Genomic DNA, 12,693 nt, shown 5'->3' with positions numbered 1-12,693 from the left:
GCCTAGCAGTGTGCCTGGCAAATAGTAAGTACTGGATACAGACTAGCTGCTCTGAATAATTCGACAGAGTCACAGCTACTCCAGTACTCTGGAGCCAAAGAATCAAGTAGGATTAAGGTTTCCAGCCCATTTAAGATGAGAACATTTGGCAACGCATGAATTTTAACTCTATGCTAGATCAACAGGTTTATCAGTTTAGTTCTTCACTTCAAATATAATCACATTTCTGAAGCCTTGTTGTCCCTTACACTGGAACTCATATCATGACATCAAAGAAGGTTCAGAGTGCAGACATAACCCAAGATCCCCAGCATTGTTCACGATCAGTGTCCTTGTGAGCGACAGTAATAACCACAGTTTTGACTGTTGTCATGTCTCTCTTTGGGGCTTTCCAAAACACTATTATTCTTCATATCTTGTTTAAAGAAATAAAAACCAAGGCCCAAGGATGTGAGGGCGGGCCCAAAGATGTGAGGGCGGGCCCAAAGGCCAAGCAGGAGATGTGGACACCAATCCTCCCCTCCCCAGCTGTGTGACCTTGGGCTAATGACTTGGCCTCTCTGTGCCTCATCGTTCACATCTGCAAGATACATGTGTTAATCCCTGCGTCTTCCTCCTGGGGGTGCTGTGATGATTTAGTGGGGCTGTGCTTGGCACAGAGCCAGTGCTCAGCACACTCGATGGATTTTAGGTTTTGGCCCCGGGCACAGGAGAGAGAGTGGTAGGCAGAGTAGCACAGCGGTCTGGTCTTCCCTGTGACTGGTCTAGTGATGAGGCGTTTGATTGAGGCTGGGGTGTGGGACTCTGTGAACTGTAGAGGAAGGAAGGGATGAGGCCATGCTCCTGTACAAACAGCCCCCTGATGTGGTGCAGAGACTGGAAGATTCCTCAAGGTCCTCGCGTGGGCTAAACCTGAGCCTAAGGGGTCTTGGGGCCCGCTGGGCTTCCCATTTGGGCAGGACTTCTAGTCACTTCCGGTTGGGGGCCTCCAACTGGCACTGCCCCATAGCACAAGGGACGGTCACAAGGATGCTTGTTCTGGGCCCCTGATCGTGTCTTGCTGACAGCCCAGGTCAGGCAGTGTCCGACCAGCTTGTCCAAGGCATGAGGCCTCTACATGTGAAGTGGAGCTCAAGAAGCACGCTCAGAGCCAACCTCAGGCAGGAAGGCTCAGGAGACCCCCGGGGGCCGGTTCAAAGGCAGGTGAGTGCCCTGCAACCCTCTGGGGGTCCTTGTAAATAAACATCACCCTCTATTTCCCCGTCAGACCTTAAGTAGACAACTTCTAAGAGGCCAGCGTAAATTGCATTTTTAACCTGCGAATTATGAAACATTGTTTTGCTTTTTATTCTGTAATTGAGGGTTACCTTTTCTCTAACACCTTTAATTTAAATAATTTCATCCTGAGCATCCAGGAATTTCAAAATCCACTTTAGCATCTAAGCCTTTTGTCACCAGCACTAACAGGTTTTTGCAAGACACAGCAGCTCATTTAGAATGCTGTGTTTTATTAATAGCTGGGAAAATACAGACCTTATTTACATCTTTATCACTTTCCGATCTGTTGACTAGTACGGGAAGACATTCTGTATGTGGCTCTGATGTAGCATTCAAGTTCAAGGACACAGATTTTCAGGAGGATTCCCACCTGCGTGGTCTTCCTTCCTCTTCCCAACAATCCTGGACATCACGCTTTATGATTTAAGCACATTTTATAGAATAGGAAACTAAGGCTCAGGGGCTCATAGGAACATTCGACCCAGGTTATGGTAGCTGCTAAATGGAGCAGCCATATGAGGCTTGAGCTCACTGGCCAGGGCTGTGCCCAGAACCCTAGCTCCCTGTGCATGGACCAGCTTCTCTGGATTTCTGAGACTCTGCTTTTAGACAGTTCAAGACCGCTCCATTTTCAGGGCTACACTCGACCTCTGCTTTATAGGTTGACCAAACAGGCAGGATTCTTTGAGATCATCTAGACCAGGGATTTCCAATGTTCGATGTCATAGCCACTTGGGAAACAGTAATGTGTGTACAGCACACAGAGGAAATGGTGTGCTTGTGGTGAAGCTGCTTGTGGTCATAAGAGAGTGGCCTGGCCACCCTGACCTCATCAGCTATCTTCCTAGACTAAGGACATCTTTGCCACACACGGTTGGGTCTGTTTTACAGATGGTAATACTGACACCTGGGGAGGGAAACACTAGAGCTACCTGGTGGCACTTGCGATTACATTCCATGGCTTGCCTTAACATTTTAGTCACTCCAAATCTCTGAATTATTCATCAGCCATTTGTTACAAATTGTCAGGGACAGCTGACTTGACTGTGTGTATATGTATATTCACATGATCTCTTCCCAATTGGTTTATACATTATCTAGGGACAAGGTCTTGGTCTTGTTCCCTTTCTTTTCTTACTGCCCCCCCACAAAAAAAAGATGCTAAGCATAATGACTTGGACTTTTCTATGTATTAAAGTGTAAATAAACTACCATCCGTCCTTTTCCTTTAAAATAAACTGTGGCATCCTCCTACGTCAAGTATCTCTTCTTCCGGAACACATTCCCAAATGCCCCTGGCTGTAAATAATCTCTGCCTTGTCTCACCCTCCAGCACATTTTCTTGGTGACATCTTGAGCTTTTACTGGTTTTTATCTTATGTTAGAATCGTCGGTGAATGTATTCCATCTCCTTTTCCAGTAATACGACCACTTTGAAATCAGTTTCTGTTACGTGTGGTTCACATAACAGAGTGGCATTTACTTAACAGGCATTCAATTCAGATTCAGTGTTTTCGCAAGCCTCTATTAGATGCTGCACCAGGGCTGTAATATGGGAGCTCACTTAAATTTTAGCAGCCATGTGAGATGGGTGGCGTATATTAGCTTCATTTTATACTGTAAGGAGACTGAGACTGCAAGAGAGGAAGTGCCTATTTAAGGCTGTTTAAGTTGAAGTCAGGACCCTGCACTCCAAATTCCACACCCTTAGCTCCTCGTCCTTGCTCACAATGAATGTTTGCTGAGTAGAAATACAAGCCAAGAAGACGGGACTTCATTAGTTTAGAGGCTGATAAAGGCCCGGCATAAGGCTTGTGTGATTTTTGTTAGTGGCCGGAAGAGTACCCTCGTGTTGGGGAAAAAATGAAAAGAATGTTGGTTCTTATGAATGTTTTCTGCTTGCCTGCCAGTTGTCCCCAGAACATCTGCAAGTTCAGATGAAATATGACTTTCAGATGAAAGAATGTTCTAACTGACCCAAGTCTTTCTTCCCTGCAATGAAAACAATGGGAATTTATACCTTTTTGTTTTGCTGTTAACCAGATTCCTTGAGAATCAGTTTCCTTGATAGATGAGGTAAATCTAATCAGCTGCTGATCTCCAGGAGACTTAATGGTTGTGTCTTTGTGTGTGTGTGTGTGTGTGTGTGTGTGTATGTATGTTTATGTATGCAGCAGAGCTATGAAAATCCTGCTTTATTTTTCTGCTCTACTTTCCCCTTATTTCCCATGGCAATCACTGACCCCATTCCAAGTTAAAGACCACACCCCCAAAGGTAGCAGAAACCATGTACAGTGATGCTGGATTCATCTTCCATGTGATTATCTAAGTGTGGCCTCCAAGGAAGTCATTTCTCCAGCCCTGTTAATTCCTGACTCTAATCAGAGCCCCAAAGCCCCTAATTAAGCTTCTGAGTTTGGTGATGGCAAGTGCCTTCATGACCATCTGCGAAGAAAACATGCCAAGAGGAAGCTTCTGCCAGATGACAGTGGTTAAGCCACAGCACCTGCTGGACAGATGCATCTTGAATAGCAGGATAAGCCCCTTCTCCCTGGGGAACGTGGCAGAGAGTGCCCAGAGGAGAAATGATCATCCATGGCTAGAACTCAGTGAGGCTAGTTTTCCACGGGGTTACCAGTCCTCTTGTGGCCCCCTGGTATGATAATTCTCATTTTAGAGATGCATACACTGAGTCATCTCTGACTCAACCCTTCCACTACAAGGACTGACTGTAGAGTCTTTCTGGGTCCAGTCCTAACCTCCTTTTATGGCAGGGTGGACACCATGACCAAGAGGTTCACACCAACTCTACCTTGGATCAAATCCCAGCAACAGAGTAGAGATGCTGAGATGCTGGCAGGGGGTAACAAAGATGGATGTGCCCTGGTGCCCTTGCCTGCTTCCAGGTCTGCATGTAAATGAATTTGACTTCTAGGCACCAGATCTTTCCAGTGTAAGGTACTGGGTGGAAATGAAGGGTGATATATATTCTGCCTTGAAGACACGTCTCAAGGAGCGTTCTTTCTTAGAGTATATTCTTACATCAAGGAACTGGTCCTGGTGGGAGATGATCAGAAGGCAGTCATTCATTTCCTCATTCATTGAACAAGTCATTTAAAAACACTATGCCTGGGTGGGCCCCAAAGGTATGACAGGGAGCAGGGCTGACATGGGCTAGGTTCTGAACATGCACTTACAGGATGTCTAATTCTGGGTGAATATGGAGAGAACTGGGCTTCCCTGGTGGTTCAGAAGGTAAAGAACCTGCCTGCGGTACAGGAGATACAAGAGACCCGGGTTTGATCCCTGGATTCGGAAGATCCCCTGGAGAAGGAATGGCAACCCACTCCAGTATTCTTGCCTGGAGAAGTCCATGGATAGAAGAGCATGGCGGGCTACAGTCCATGGGGTTGCAAAGAGTTGAACACGACTGAGTGACTAAGCTCATAGCATAGCATGAATAGAACTAGGGATAAAGTCTTTGTAGGGAAAAAGGTGTGTACTGTAAATAAAATTGTACAAGGGATGTTTCTACACAATTATTTATCAACTTTTGTATATCTCGTTTCATTTTTATTGTATGTCTTTTTAAGAAAAGAAGCATGCTGTCCATTGATGTCCCTTGAAAACATCCTTGGCTGGTCTGGTTAAGCTGGAAACTGCTCAAGTCTGCTTCTTTCATGGTTTTGTATCATGCAGGCAGGCTTGCGACACTGTCAAATCCTAAGATGTTGGTGAAGGTTCTATCTCTAGGCCCTGGCTTTTTTGTTCCCCCTGCCTACAGATGCCTTTTGGCTGTGGCTGCCTTTCTCTGGGCTAAATGCTATTTATTGTTTAAGCTGCAGTTCAGAGATGACCAGCTAAAACCATTCATTCATGCATTTGATAAATATTAATTGAATGCCTACTTTGTGCCATGCAGAGTTCCATGTACTGGGCCTGTGAGACATTAGTGAGAAAAAGTAGATAATAAAGTTAGTATCACTCAGGCAAAAGTAATAAAATAATGTTTATTGCCTTCTAGCTTATTAGAAGGTCAAAAGAGCATGGGACAATGTGGAGTAAGGGGATACATTTGGATCTGTGCTGGATGTACTTTAAAGGTAAAGCCAAAAGAACTTCCTGGAAGGTTGGATGTGGGCTGTGAAATATAGAGGAGGCTAAGATGACTCAATGTTTTGTGCTAAGAAACTGGATGGATGGAAATGTCATTAGCTGAGATGAGAAAGACTGGATGAAGTAGGCTAGGGAGCAGGGAGAAGTGAGGAGTTCATTGTGGGGCCACATTAAGTTTGAATTCAGCATCCAGGTGTGGCGTTTGAGCAGACTGTGGTTAGTGCAAGCAAGGAAGAGGTCCAAGATGGAAATACCCATTTAAGATTTATCAAAATATAGACAACTTGAAAGCCGTGAAGCCGGGTGAGGTCACTAAAGGCATGAGTCCTGATAAGGAAGAGGAGGACTAAAGATGTGAGTCCTAGGGAATGCCAATGTCAAGAGTTCTAGAGAAAAAGAAAGGGAACCAACCAAGGAGACAGGGAGAGACAGAGATTAACTAGGAGGAAAAATAAGAGACTGTGATCTCCTAAGATTTTCTAGAAGGAATGATGACTCAATCATGCAGAATTGCTGATGGTCTAGTAAAGATGCAGGCTGAGAATTGACCATTGGATTTATCATCAAGGAGGTCATTAGCGTCATCCACCTCTGACCCCAGCCCACCCAGCTTACTTCCTCTGCATACCACATGGTCCTTTCATGATGCGCCTCTAGGCTGTACTCATTTGATCTCTTTAAATAGCTGTGCCTGCACAAAATAGCTGCATGTTTGCAGTCTTGAGACATCTTCACATGGATGATTCACTTACGTAACATAAATGAGCACCTACTGTGTGCAGGACTGATCGAGATAGAATAAAGCTGCTAAGTCAATCGCGTTGTCCTCTGCCCTCTTCTTCTAGCCTAAGGAGTACAACAAGACTTATACAGAATCTGTTATCACAAAAGAATGTGATTGATACAGTAAAATTATGGGAGCTCGGAGGACAGAGAGATTTTCCCTGGGGGTCAGTGTTGAAACCATGTGCATGTAGCTTTTGAGTTTGGTCTTAAAGGATGAATAGGATTTGGATTTCAGGAGATGGAGTGGAGAGAAGACTATTTTAGATAGAGGGAAATATAAGAGCAAGGGCATGCAGGTGGGACAGCTGGAAGGGTGACACTGAGCCTGACGGCAGGGTACAGGAAAGAAAGAAAAGAAGGTGAGGCTAGAATTTAGGCTGGGACCTGGTGAAGAGGACCTTAAAAATTAGAAGCTGGGCTTTTATTTTTTAGCCCATGGAGAAATCATTAAAGGTCTTTGAGCTGTGGAGTGGCGTAATCATAGCTCTGCTGCTTCAGGAAGAGTCATCTGGCTGCCTGTGCAAAACCATCCAGGAGAAAGATAATAAAGACCTAAATTAGGGCAGCTGCAGTGGGAGGAGGGGGAGGGGCCATGTGAGAATCCACAGAAGCGGAATCCCCAGGACCTGGCGTTGGAGAGTGTGGGCTGCCTGGATTGTAGCTGGGGCTCTGGGCCCTCCCTAAAGACCACATGCATGCGTGTGTGCTTGCTGAGTCGCTTCAGTCATGTCCCTGTAGACTGCAGTCCACCAGGTTCCTCTGTCCATGGGATTCTCCAGGCAAGAATACTGGAGTGGGTTGCCATGCCCTCCTCCAGGAGATCTTCCTGACCCTGGGATCGAACTTCTGTCTCTTATGTTCCCTGCATTAGCAGGCGATCCTTCACACTAGTGACGCCTAGGAAGCCCCCTTCTTCAAGTGCCAGGTGGCCTTGGTGGCTGCTCTTGCTTATCACCTCCACCCCCATCCTCTTCCAAACTGTGGGTGCTCAACCTTCACCTCTTTAATGAAATGAAGCTGGCTTATTTTTGGAACTCTGTGATGCCCATGGTCTCTGCATTTAAGAAACAAATTAACGCTGTGCCTTTTAGGACTCTCCACCTGCATGGTGCCCACTCAAAATAGGTAATTGTGGAGATGTGAGCAATGTGCGCTCTGGCAAGGGCTCCTCTAGGTCACCTCCAACCTCCAATCTCTGATCTGTTTCATCTGATCAGTTGCATACAGCGTTTTCAGCAATAGTTGAGCAAAAGGAGTTCTCAAAGCCTCAAGAGGGTAATCTGCAGTGCCACCCCCACCAGCAATGCCCTAGGAAATGCCAAGTGACCCAGATGGGGTCCAGGCAGCCTGCCTGATTATTCTTCCTCTGAAAATGCAGCCTCAAGAGCGTAGCCTTTGTACCAGAGGATAGAAACCCCCTCTCTGCCCAGTGATTCTTTCAGCATCAGCTAGAGTGGGCTGAGACACGGCAGGTAATAATGCCCAGGGGATCATTACTGAGTTCGGCTGCGAGGATGGAACCCCAGGCTGTAGGGGGAAGGGCCTGGCCTGCAGCCAGTCCCAGGATCCCAAGGCAAGTGGCAGCGACGGTGGGGGAGCAGCCTTTGGGGCAAGGCTGGCTTCCTCCTGAATCTGCCGTAAAAGGATAAAAGTGCTGCTATCTCATCCGCATTGGGTAGCATTGCTGGATGATAAATTTTTTAAAAGTGTGGATTTTCCTCCCTTTTTGCAATGAGTGTGTGTGTGTGTGTGTGTGTGTGTTTATGCGTGTGCACGCTTTCATACAGTTTGCAGCCTATATGTGTTAACAGATGGATTCAGCCTCATCTTTATCTAGTGTTACAGAAGATAAAACTGAAACCGGGTGATATGCTGCCTTTTCAATTTAAGAGGAAAAACACTTTTTAAAATGCCTTTAAGGGAAGCCCTTCTGGTAGAAAAGAGCGGTCCAAAATATGGTCTGGCTTTACCCACAAGGCGGACCACAACAGAACCATTTAAAAGTGATTTTTCTCCTTCTTCCCGCCTTCCACCTGACTTCTCCAAAATATATGATCCCTGTGTCAGAAGTAGGCCAAGCTTTAAGGCTGTCATGAATTATGTATCAAGAGACATCCTTACCCAGGAGTCTTGAACGAATGCCCCATGGTTTAAATTTTATAGACTACCTCACCTCCCCCACAGTAGCAGCATTTTCTGTTGCTGCATTCTTCCTGAGATGGAAATAGAAAGTGTTTTACAAAAGGCAGGACAAAATGTTATGCTAATAAAGGTAATTGTGCAAGGCTTGGAAACGCTCCCCTGTGAAGGCAGCTTTAAGCCCTGCGCTCCAGGTACTCGGGTGAGCAGCCTGCCACGGCTTTGGTCTTTCCTGATTTCAACAGGAGTCAGACATCCCCAGGGTTTCCCTGGTGGCTCAGACGGTAAAGAATCTGCCTGCAATGCAGGAGACCTGGGTTCGATCCCTGGGTCTGGGAATATCCCCTGGAGAAGGAAATGGCAACCCACTCCAGTATTTTTTTTTTTAATTTTATTTTATTTTTAAACTTTACAATATTGTATTAGTTTTGCCAAATATCGAAATGAATCTGCCACAGGTATACCTGTGTTCCCCATCCTGAACCCTCCTCCCTCCTCCCTCCCCATACCCTCCCTCTGGGTCGTCCCAGTGCACCAGCCCCAAGCATCCAGTATCGAGCATCGAACCTGGACTGGCGACTCGTTTCATACATGATATTATACATGTTTCAATGCCATTCTCCCAAATCTCCCCACCCTCTCCCTCTCCCACAGAGTCCATAAGACTGATCTATACATCAGTGTAGAATCCCAAGGACAAAGGAGCCTGGCAGGCTACAGTCCATGATGTCCCAAGAAGTTAGACACGACTGAGTGACTAACACAACAGCCATTCCCAGAGGCAGGACTGGTGGAGAGGAGAAACAGATCCACTGGGCAGGTCTCCCTGCCCACCTTTTCTGGTAAGGACTTTTGCCATTTCATCTGAATAGCAAGTATGTTTTACCCACCTATGTGTTCTGTAAGATTCAAGCTGAGGGTTGTGAAAATAATTATTTTATCTGAAACTGGGGACATTAACTGGATAAACAAAAAAGTTGGGTGTTTGGTGTTTGATTTTTTTTGCCTCCTTATTGCTAACCCGTGAATCGGAAAGTGAGTCCTGAACACACAGGTGCCCTGGGCGAGACGCTCCCTGGGTGCAGAATCCCAGAGGGCCTTCCGGACAAGAAGGCCTGGGGCTCGGGCTGTGGTCTCCTCTGCTCTGAGTGCCATGACCTACTCTCCGTTCATTCTTCTGGGGAGTGCATTTTCATATTTGATAGCCTTGAGATAAGCTAGGGGTCATTCTTCATAGAGGCTTCTCATTTTTTTTTAATCTTTAATAAACCTTTTATTAAATATCTCATTTCATCCCTGTAACACGCTGGGGATATGAAGCACACAGTGTGTTTCCCTCATTTTAGAGGTGAAATAATTGACAGCCAGGATGGAATAGTGTGTACACACACATGTGCTCATGCACGTGTGCACACACACGCAGAGGCATGATGTAAAATATAAACCTGACCGCGTCACCCTGTCCCTGACAAACGGTGAAAGGTGAACAGTAGGAACCAGCTGCCACGTGAAGGGTAGATTCCCTTACAAAGTTCTGCTGGCCCCTGTGGTCTGGCTCCCATTTCAGCCCAGGTTTCCCTCCCACCTGACCTATTATTGTCTCATAGTCCAGCCATACAGCAGAGGATGAGATGGTTGGATGGCATCACCGACTCGATGGACATGGGTTTGAGTAGGCTCTGGGAGTTGGTGATGGACAGGGAGGTCTGGCGTGCTGCAGTCCATGGGGTGGCAAAGAGTCAGACACGACTGAGCGACTGAACTGAACTGAACCAGCCATACCCAACTCGCATCGTGTCTTACATCAGGAGCTTCATCACCTCCATTCATTTTTATTGCCTTATGACCTCTGTCCTCTTTCCCCCCTCTCCTTCTCAACCCCCATGTTGGCCTGGCTAAGTCCTGTGTGGATTTCAGACTTAGACATTGACCCCTCCACGAAGCCATGACTGACTGGATTCCCACCACGCGGATGGAGTTCGGGGTCCCCCATTAGTGCTCCCACACGAGCCTCTGCTTCCCCCTTACAGCAGTCACCAAACTGTATTTTAATTCTTGTTTCTTGTCTTTATCTTTCCTGCTAGCTCCTGAGTTCCTAGTAAACACGGATGAGGGGGCCATACTTTGTTCTCAGAATCTTTATCCCCAAATGGAAGAAACACAGAAAGCTAGTGACAGGCGGCAGGGCAGACCTCAGTGGGATTCCTTCTCCTTATTGCTGTACCTCTGTTTGGAGGCACCCCCATTCAAGGGGTCAGCCCACTAGGCAGGGTTTTATACTGTCTCCTGTGTCGTTCAGTTGCATAGCTGCTCTCAGATTCCAAGATGAGGTCCCAGGAGGCATCTTATTTATCTCCTCTACTGACCCAGGCCCTTGGGGCCACGTCTAGAAATATTGACCATTTTCGTAGGAATTTTTTAGTAGGAAAAAAAGTCAAGCCTGCTTTCAGGTCATTCTGAAGATGATTAATAATGAAGCAAAATGATTTTTTTTATTTTGTAAAATAAAATTCAGGCGTTACTGAAGACATTATTGTACTGTTTCTTTCAATATTAGGACTGTAAATGAAAAAGAAAATAATTTGTTTAAGGCAAGAACATCGGAATCAAAGGGATTCACTAGTTTCAATGCCTTCCTTTGGGCTTTAGTGCCTTTCTTTACTTCTCTTAGCCTGAGTCATGACCTGTTGCTGGGTCATGGACATGAGAAATGAGTGAGAGATGAGCATGGAAGGGGCCAAGTTCAGCCAAGGATGGAGCCAAGTTCTCACCGAGTGGTGGTTACTTTGTAAATTTCTTTCCCTGAAACTACCCTGCTTCCATCCTGTGGTCCCAAGTCCTACCTGGACCACAATTAGCTTATGCCTACACTCCAAGAAGACTCTTGAGAGTCTTTTGTGTTGCAAGGAGATCCAACCAGTCCTGAATATTCATTGGAAGGACTGAAGCTGAAACTCCAGTCCTTTGGCCACCTGATGTGAAGAACTGACTCATTGGAAAAGACCCCGATGCTGGGAAAGATTGACGGTGGGAGGAGAAGGGGAAGACAGAGGATGAGATTGTTGGATGTCATCACCAACGCAATGGACATGAATTTGAGTAAGCTCCGGGAGTTGGTGATGGACAGGGAAGCCTGGCATGCTGCATGGGATTGCAAAGAGTTGGATACAACTGAGCGACTGAACTGAACTGAATTCTCCAAGTTTCATCATTTAGAGTTCAGAGACCTGAACAAAAAGACTCACTGAACAGTCACAAAAGTGCCCTCAACTAAGAGTCAATAGAAAACCCCACAACAGGCCTGGGGCAGTGCACCCCTCCCCTGGGCCAGGGGCCCCTCATTCTTAAAGAGGATTGGGGGAGGGGAGCAGGTACTCAGGTGGCTTCCAGCCCTGGCATCCTGCGAGCCTAATTGGTAGCTGAGTGAGCTGTCATCAGTAAACCAGGAGAAATCAATAGACCCTCGTCATTCTGCTGGCAGCTCTGGTGCCTGAGAAGCCACTGGGTCCAGCTACATCTAGAACTAGCTCTGAACCCTTGGGGTTTTAATTACAGGGCTTTGTGAGTCAGATGGCTCATGGTCAGGGAGACACTGAGGGGGGTCCCGTCCTGTCACCTGCTCCCTGAGAAATGGGCCGCTTCTCCCAGTCCAGCCCAGGGACAGGGAACCGAGAGGCTCGCCGGGGGTCTTCCAGGAAAGACTTGTGGCAAAGCTTCTCCCCACAGCCCTGCTGACTTCAGGCCCCAGAGGAGTTGGGACAGTTGGTATGTGGCATGTCATCGCTTTTCTCTTGTGAGCATCTGGGCCATGCCAGCCTGCTTCCCCTGGTGCTTGGAGGGTTTCTTAACCAACGCTGTTTCTGCTTCGGGTGGTTTGTGCTAAATGCATTTGCAGTCCCAAGTGGTACAAGGGATAAAAGGATTGTCTTTAAAAAAAAAAAAAGTGGTTTGTGAATGTGTGGAAAGCCAGACTGCCTGCTGTGTGTTTTTAACAATCACCTCCCCAGAGAGGGTTCAAAAACTTCACCTTTCAAGATGCTTCAACTCCTATTAGAAAGTGACTTAAATAAGGTTGCTTTTCTGACCACGGCTGGCTGCTGTGACTGTCAAGCTGGCGATTATTTGTTGAAGCTGAGTCCCCGGGGCTGGGATGTCACACCATTTCCTCCCATCTCCCTCCCAGAGGAGGTGAAATCCCTCTTGTCAGTTTCTTCTAGCTGGTGTCCCTGTGATGGAGGGTGCACACACACGAGTGTGAGTCTACTAGAGAGACTACACTTTGGGTCCCAGCTAGACTCATTGCTTTTCCCACAGATCATTACTGAGCACCTACTGTATGCCAGGCACTGTGCTGGTGCAGAAACTCATATCCCT

General features: G+C 46.7%; 1 protein-coding gene across 3 annotated transcripts in view; it reads left to right on the top strand.

Moving 5' to 3' along the window:
- The window catches only part of CYRIA (CYFIP related Rac1 interactor A), a 102,482-nt gene that overhangs the window by 17,871 nt on the left and 71,918 nt on the right, over positions 1 to 12,693 (top strand). Inside the window, exon 1 of one of the 3 annotated variants that reach the window (XM_070379144.1) lies at positions 9,140 to 9,161. The exons of the other annotated variants lie outside the window; for them this stretch is intronic. The gene's annotated coding sequence lies outside the window, so the exon portion shown is untranslated. Of the gene's footprint in view, positions 1 to 9,139; positions 9,162 to 12,693 lie in introns of those variants that run through there. 3 annotated transcript variants of the gene reach the window in all.

Source organism: Bos mutus, chromosome 11 (assembly GCF_027580195.1).
Source record: "Bos mutus isolate GX-2022 chromosome 11, NWIPB_WYAK_1.1, whole genome shotgun sequence".
Classification (NCBI taxonomy): Eukaryota; Metazoa; Chordata; class Mammalia; order Artiodactyla; family Bovidae; genus Bos; species Bos mutus.
Note: the sequence above shows the minus strand (reverse complement) of the source record. Positions and strands in the feature narration are given on the sequence as shown.